Source organism: Polypterus senegalus, chromosome 7 (genome assembly GCF_016835505.1).
Source record: "Polypterus senegalus isolate Bchr_013 chromosome 7, ASM1683550v1, whole genome shotgun sequence".
Classification (NCBI taxonomy): Eukaryota; Metazoa; Chordata; class Cladistia; order Polypteriformes; family Polypteridae; genus Polypterus; species Polypterus senegalus.
In genome coordinates this window covers 78,447,379-78,455,951 of record NC_053160.1, presented here as the reverse complement: position 1 = coordinate 78,455,951, position 8,573 = coordinate 78,447,379, and positions in this window count along the sequence as shown.

Here is an 8,573-nt window from a genome sequence, read left to right as displayed (position 1 = left end):
CAACAAAGTCTATTTCAAGGGTATCTGAAATGCCACAGCACACAGAATCCAGAGTGGAGGAACTTACAATAAAATGTCAATCAGAAAAATGTTTGTTCTATTTCTATTTTCTGTTTCTTTCATTTGGGAAATTCACCGGTTATAGATTCGTACTCCTGCTAATAATTTATAAAGCCTTAAATGGCCAAGGTCCTGCTTACATATCTGAACATATCATTACTTACAAACCAGAGCATACATTGAGATCTCAAGATGCTGACCTACTTAAGATTCCAAGGATTAACAAAATAACAGTGGAAGGTCAACCTTTTAGTTACAGGGCTCCAAAGTCTTGAAATGATCTGCCTGCTAATTTTGAAAGTAAAATTAACTGCCTGCAAGCTACAAAGGGTTAAAAACTGACAAAGCTATTTTGCTATAATGGCAGTTTATTCATACAGGTGTCTGTCATAAGATAGGGTGGAGTAAACTGACCTAGGACAATTTCCTGTTTTGGAACGCATCTGTTAGACACAGGAAAGATGAACTTTCCTTCTTAGGGTCCATCTGATACGTATACAAAACAGAAACAGCTGGCCCATTTCCACAATAAAATTAAATGCTTAGGTAAATGATATTATGCTTCTTGATAAATAAGGGGAAGGGGGATGGAGGGAAAAAAACATAAAGCCATCCAAAGAGTTTCTTCCACATAATATAAGAGATGCCCTTTCTATCTCAGCTTTTAAATGTAGGCTGAAGACTCACTACTTTTGTCTAGAATACCTCGACTAGAGCTGCTGATTAGCTGTGCATACTGTATCTATGTTTGTTAGTCATTTGTACAGAAATATAAGTCTTACAATAGTTTTAAACTGTTGCTAACCCTCCTCCATTCTGTTTCTCTTCTCAGTATCTGGTTGTGGCAATTGTTGCCATGGCTCTACTGTCAGACTGCTCTCCTTTGTATGGAAAATCACGTGAGATAAAGTGAGACTCCACTAAAGAAAACTCAGGAGATGATAGCTTGCCAGTCAGCTAAAAGACTTTCTCCTTTACAATCTTATTCTTTGCTGTTATCAGCTGGCTATAATTCACAGAATTGTTCACAGCGTTGCACTCAATGAAGAGCGCTACACAAAAATAAGTTGTATTTGTATTTGTTCTTACTTGTTATTTTTTCGTGTTTCATGTATTTCTTCATTCATATACTTATTTATTTCTAATTTATTTTTCTTTTTACTTGCAATAATTTTTTTAAGCACTATGAGCTATGCTTTGTTAAAAATGTGTTGTAGAAATAAAGGTTGTTTGTCAAACTGGAACCAATACAGTAATCCCTCGCTATATCGCGCTTCGACTTTCGCAGCTTCACTCTATCGCGGATTTTAAATGTAAGCACTAATCTAAATATATATCACGGATTTTTCGCTGGTTCGCGGCTTTCTGTGGACAATGGGTCTTTTAATTTATGGTACATGCTTCCTCAGTTTGTTTGCCCAGTTGATTTCATACAAGGGACGCTATTGGCGGATGGCTTAGAAGCTACCCAATCAGAGCATGTATTACATATTAACTAAAACTCCTCAATGATATAAGATATGCTTCCCCCGCGGTGCTTGATTGTTTGCTTCTCTCTATCTTTCTCACTCTCTCTGCCTGACAGAGGGGGTGTGAGCAGAGGGGCTGTTTGCACAGAGGCTGTTTGCCTAGAAGATACGGACACTCCTCTACAAAATGCCACTTTATTGCGGTGCTTCTGTAAACTTAAAAGCACGTATTGATTTTTTGATTGTTTGCTTTTCTTAGCGAGCGCTCTCTCCGACATTCTCTGCTCCTGACGGCACTCCTTTGAAGAGAAGATATGTTTGCATTCTTTTAATTGTGAGAAAGAACTGCCATCTCAGTCTTGTCATGGAGCACAGTTTAAACTTTTCACTAAAGGGTGTTATTTCATGTCTAGATAGCTCTAATAATGTTAACAGTGTGGGAGAGTTTATAAGGGCTTAAAATATATAAAAATAACCATACAAACATATGGTTTCTACTTCACGGATTTTCATCTATCGCGGGGGGGTCTGGAACGCAACCCCCGCGATCGAGGAGGGATTACTGTACTTTTATTTCTCTATTTATTGCAATTGACATATGACATGCATAATATTAATATTAACTTTAATTTATATACATGACTCTGTCACTCACATGTGCCTTGGGGACAGTTTAAAGCAGTGGTACCAGATATAAAATTGCTAACATATACACTAGATATTGGATCATCATTCCCTCCACTTATTTAAGATGTCTACATACTGTATTTGATATCCAGACATTGAATCAATATTACAAAAGACAAAACCATGGACACTAGAACCAAAACTATGGCTTACTTCTGGTGCCTATTCTATGTAAGGTATTGTATTTGTATTGTATTGTATTTATAACTTCTCCCCACCTTCCCATCTACATCTATAACCTTAGGCAATTACATAGAGTAAAATGAAAAGCAGGAGCTAAGTTACAACTTTAAATAATGTATTATTGATAATATTCACAAACTAATGACAAGAGGCAAAGTACATGTGAATATTGGCAACCAAGCAACCTGATAAATGCTTGATGTGCACATTGTTTCAGGCGGCACATAGATGTGTAGTTATTTAAATGTCTCTATTTAAGTCACCATTTCTACTCAGCTTTCTCCATGCCAGTCTCAATATCGCTACCAAGTTGTGCTTTCTGCTTATGTTCTTCTCATCATGGCTATGGTGTGTGTGTGGGAGACAGATGGCTTAGTAAAGCAACCAAATGTATAGATTCTCTGCCCAAATCCTTACACTAATAGGGCATTGAGGGCATTGGCCTCTGATTCAAAACCAATCCTAAACACCCATACTTCAGATGAATGGGTGCACATACCTTTTCACACCTGTCCCCATAACCATTTGTTGAGCTGAGGCTGCTGTTCTCATCAATGAAATAAAAAGATTTGCCTTTTCTGACTTACAAATAAAGACATACAAAAAATTTATCAAGTTACATACTAAACTTCACACCACAACACCATCTCCTCATTATTTTCTATGCAATCATCATTGATCATTCTTCACCCCTACTGTTCATACTGGAAAACAAATAAAAAACAAAACCTTTATATTCCATTCAATCTTGTAATAATGACTCACAAAATGTCACATTGTGGTAAAGAAACAACAGAAGAACAAAATATTTAATCTGTGTGCTTGGGGCTGCTGTATTGAAGTACAATTATGTACTTTCATATAACTCTATATTGCTTACTAGGAAAGTGTGTAATGAAATCCTCCATGAATATTACTTTATAATTACTAGGTTTGTCAATATTACACATTTTTATTACTTTTAATAACATATCTAGAGTTAATAATACCTAAACTCAGCTGAGAAAAATGTTGTTTAGAGCTGGAAGAATTAACACTGTTAAGATGAATATTCTTCCTAAGCTCCTTTTTTTATTTCAAAACATACCAATATACATTAATAAATCGTTCTTTAAGCAATTAGATTCAACAATAACCTCATTTATTTGGAATTCTAAACATCCACGCATCAAAAGAGCGACCCTACAAAGACAAAAGGCAGAAGGCGGCATGGCTCTACCTAACTTCCAGTTTTATTACTGGGCTGCAAATATACAGTCGATAAGAACCTGGACACAAATAGAAGAACATACACAGGCATGGACCGCAATAGAAGTAAAATCCTGCAGTACTTCTTTGTATTCCTTGCTCTGCGCTCCAATAAACACACGTTATCGGCAATACACTAATAACCCAATTGTGCTCCACTCACTTAGAATCTGGAACCAATGTAGAAAGCATTTTAAGACGGAGAAGCTTCTTTCTGTGGCACCCCTGCAAAAGAACCACCTCTTTCAACCCTCACAAACATATGCAGTTTTTAATATCTGGAAAAATTTGGAATTAACTTGCTTAGAGACCTTTATATAGACAACGTCTTTGCATCCTATGAACAATTACGTTCCAAATTTAACATTCCAGCTACAAATTTCTTTCACTATCTTCAAATCAGGAACTTTGTTAAACAGAACCTTCCAGATTTTCCTCATCTTGCACCCTCATCCACGCTGGAAAAATTATTGCTCAATTTCAAGGAGTTAGACTCCATCTCTACAATATATAAAATCCTTTTACAATCCCTTCCTTTCAAAGATCCAAGAGGACACTGGGAAAATGACCTCTCAATTAATATATCAGAAAAGGAGTGGAAAGTAGCAATGCAGAGAATTCACTCAAGCTCCATATGCAAAGCATACAATTATACAACTCAAAATTATATATCGAGCACATCTGTCTCGACTAAAACTCTCAAAATGTTTCCAGGACATGATCCAACCTGCGAACGTTGCAACCAAGCCCCAGCCTCACTAGGTCACATGTTCTGGGCCTGCTCCAAATTAACATTATTCTGGACAAAAATTTTTAATTACCTCTCAGACAGTCTTGGACTCACAATCCCTCCTAACCCATTAACAGCTGTGTTTGGGGTTCTTCCAGAGGGTCTTAAAGTGGAGAAAGACAAACAAACTGTGATTGCATTCACTACACTGTTGGCACGCAGACTTATTCTGATAAACTGGAAGAACCCAAACTCTCCTCTTTTAAGTCAGTGGGAAACTGATGTGTTATATTATTTAAAATTGGAAAAATCAAATACTCAGTTAGAGGATCTGTGCAGACTTTTTTCAAAACATGGCAGGATCTAATCAGTAATATTTTGAAATGATTTTATAAAGCACAGAGAATTTGTTGATATAGGTATTTTTAAAAGCCTTAAATTTTACACCGTTTGGCTTGCTCTCTCTCTCTCAAGGGTGGGGATCGATCTGTTCTTAGCATAATTCTTTTTTTTTTTTTGTAAAAACTTGATTGCTATGTATTGATTGTAATAAAATTAATAAATAAATAAAAAAAAAAAATGTTGTTTAGAAATGCCCATAGAAGTCACAAACATTCTGCTAATGAAAGCACACAGCTTTTCCATCAGAATTTTTCTGTCCTTATATACATAAATATATATACAATCAGTGATGCCAGGTCTGCAGTTTGGGCTATTTTTGATCATACTCCTCAGGAAAAAATGGGCTTCGTGGGTTGCAGTGTTTTGGACTACTGTATTAAAAACAATGTGTATTTTGGGCTACTTTTCAACCCCCCTCAACCACATTTTTATCATATTTATCATTCCCCTGGCACCCCTTTCACTGCTGTGTACTGTTGTACAGGCAACCCCTAGTTTGTGTCATTGTATAAACCCATTCTATCACTCTGAAATATCTGCGAGGGGACAAGGGGCTTTGATAATATATACCCTCTTGCTCTGACATTGCCCCCCTTTTTCTGGTCTTTGTCTACCTCAGATATTGGTCTGTATTTTGGTCAAGTTCAATTTAAGCTGTTTTTGGGCTATACATTTTCTAAGGACCTGGCAACCCTGTCTACAATATACTAATGAAGAAGTGCTAATAACTAATAAATCACAATTTTAATAAAAAAAAAAAAAAACTTACAATAAGAAATTAATATCACACTTTCAGAGTAACCTTTCATGGTTTCACCTCTGCCTTGAAAATGAACAGTAAGCAAAAGTTCTTTAATTTTCTATGATAAATTTAGAGTTTATTTCATGCTCTTTGTGAGTTTTGGAATATCGTGATTCCAAAGTTAAGAATTATTATATTATTTTATTATCATGTAAATTGTTAAAAATATTTACCATCTTATCACTATGTTGTTTGTTTTTTGTGGGTGATGCCATTTTGGGCTTATTTCTCCTGTTTCTAGTCATGTTGCTATATAGAATAAACCAGACGTTGAGTCCTATGGTGTCACCATAATGAGGGTATTAAAGTCATTTCATATAGTTCTTGGTTATTCGAGATTCTGGACAGAAACTCAAAATGGTGCAAGTACTAGTAATAGTTATTCAGTCTTTTAGGTTTCTGAATTTTGACTGCGTCTCTGTTTAGTGATTTAACTGTAGACTGACTCACAGCTTTAACTTTTGATTATTTTGTGACTTAGATTTGACATCCCGCTCTCTAAATGCAAAAAACAATAATGTATGAACTGTATATTTTACATACATATCAAGAGAGGGTGTTAAATTTATGTACTGCTTTTATAAACTTTAAGAAATATTTAACATAAAAATTTTTAAGTATCTCAGAACTACAATTTGCACTGCTTCCAAATATCAAAATGGCATAAGTACACCTGCCTTTTCCTCAGAAGGCATTATAATTGAGGTGATGGTGAGAGCTGGCACCTTAGTATATATTTTTTTCAGCTTGCATTGAATTGTTATGAATGCTTCTCTTTCATTTTTATGATTTTTCACATACAGTAACTATCTGTTTACAGCTACAGCCTTATCTGCAAAGAGGAGCAAATGCTGGAGGCATATGATTGAATTGCTTCTGTCCCAGCAAGGTGCACACACACAAAAGACTCTAGTGCTTTTTTTTCAGAGCAATACCTGTACTCCTTAAGGACTCAAGAGGCAGAATGAATTCATTATACACATTTAAGTGACTTGCTTTATAAACAGCAAGAGATCCAATAATCAATAATGGCAGCTACCAGACGCAGCACAGGAAGCAGCCCATGCTGGAGTGCCATTCCACTGCAGTGTTTGCTATTGTATTTGGTGGCTGGGCCAAATTCCACTTCCTAGCTTTGGTTTAAAAAGGTATAATAAGGTATAAAAGGTATAATAAAGGTATAAGGTATAAAAAATACTGCATTCTAGTGAAGACTTTAGGATATGCTAACATAATAAATTCAGGTATATTTTTTCTATTTACATACTGTATGTACTATTGTACAGTAGTTTCACACAGTCTTCTTTGTAAAAGGCACCATATGAAATGAAATCAATTATAGCAGTCATATCACAAATTTCTATATGTATCCTATATGTGTATATTATACACGATCTTTCTCTTTCAGTGTTTACTTTATTGTTCATAGAACAATTGTAATAATTGTAGAGCGAGGTGGACTCATTAATGGAAAGTTTTGATTAATAAAAAAATATAAATTGAACATTTAAATTTTGTATTCACAAGTCATTTTTTAAGCTATTAGATGTATAGGCCAATAATTTTGTTCACTTTAATTGGGGTTTGTAAAATGTCATACTTTCCTCCTTTGCATTTGGTACATATATCTAAATATGAATTGCTTATGTTTGCTTTTTTTCAGTGTGGAACCAAAAAAAAGAAAAAAAAAAAAAACTACTTCACGGTATTGTGCAGGTTCCATGTAGAATTTTATTTATATTTCTTGTTGTATAAAATATATGTGTATATCTCAGCAATCAAAGCAATGAGCAACTGGCGTCTTTTTATTGTACTGGCCAAACAAATGTAAAAAATGTGACTTTTGATCATTTGTTCTATCAATATCAATTTAATAATCAATTTAGTTTGCTATTTTTTATATTCATTTTTCATTAATGCAGTTAAAATGATAGGGAGAACTATATTAGTTTTATATAATTGGACACATGATTGTGGCATACATAGGACCACGTCTTACGTAGACTGGCTCCCTGCATATCTTTTCTATAGTGATAAAATTATCCATACTAGCTAGTTGGGAAATAAATTCATTTTTAAATTTCCTTAGGTTGTGTTAGGTCAGTTTAACCTTTATTGAAATTGAATTATATTATCATCTGCTGCAGTGATATTTCAGTTCTGATATTAATTATAGTTTTAGTTTTTATTTTATAAAATTTTTTATTTTTATTTCGTTCTACTTTTCAGTGGAGTCAAAATTTGTTATTTTTATTTAGTTCTGTTTAAAATTTTAGTTTTTATTTTATTTAGTACTGTTTTTTTACATAATATTAGTACAATTTTAGGTTTTTTTTTCTGTTGCAAGACCACAAATGCTAACCTCCACATATTTGAATGCAAATTATGTTTCAGTCAACAAAATACACTCACAGTTCATAATGCCGTTAAACACAACTTGACTATCAATGAACAAACAGATTAAGTGGCCTAATGAGTGTAGTCAGCAAGATCAAATGTTTCAACCCAAGAAACCAGTCTGAGCAAACACGTTACTGTTAAGCTTTAAACAAGCACGCATTTCGAGAGATTTATTAATGTTGCAACGATGTCTGTTGCACAGATAGTCACACAGTGAAAATATTCGCTCAACTAACGCCTCTAATGCATATGCGCAGACAAGGTCCTGGCGCTAGCAAACTGTATATTGACGATTTCTGCTGCCAGTACTGAAGCTGGTGAGGCACTGACTCCTTCAGAGTCAGATTTACAAATATATGAACCCAAAACAGTAGCTTATTCACTATTCAATTGGCAGCCTGCACATTGACTACTGGTTATGTTTCATACCTCATCAACATTCTTTACACACAGACAGGTAAGGTACATATATGGCTAAGAAAGAACGTTACATTTATAGTGGTGGGAGAGAGTGCAATTGTTCCGCACCCTCCATGTGTTCTAAATTTGCCATTTCAATTCCTCAATTAATACTCATTCAATACAAATGAAA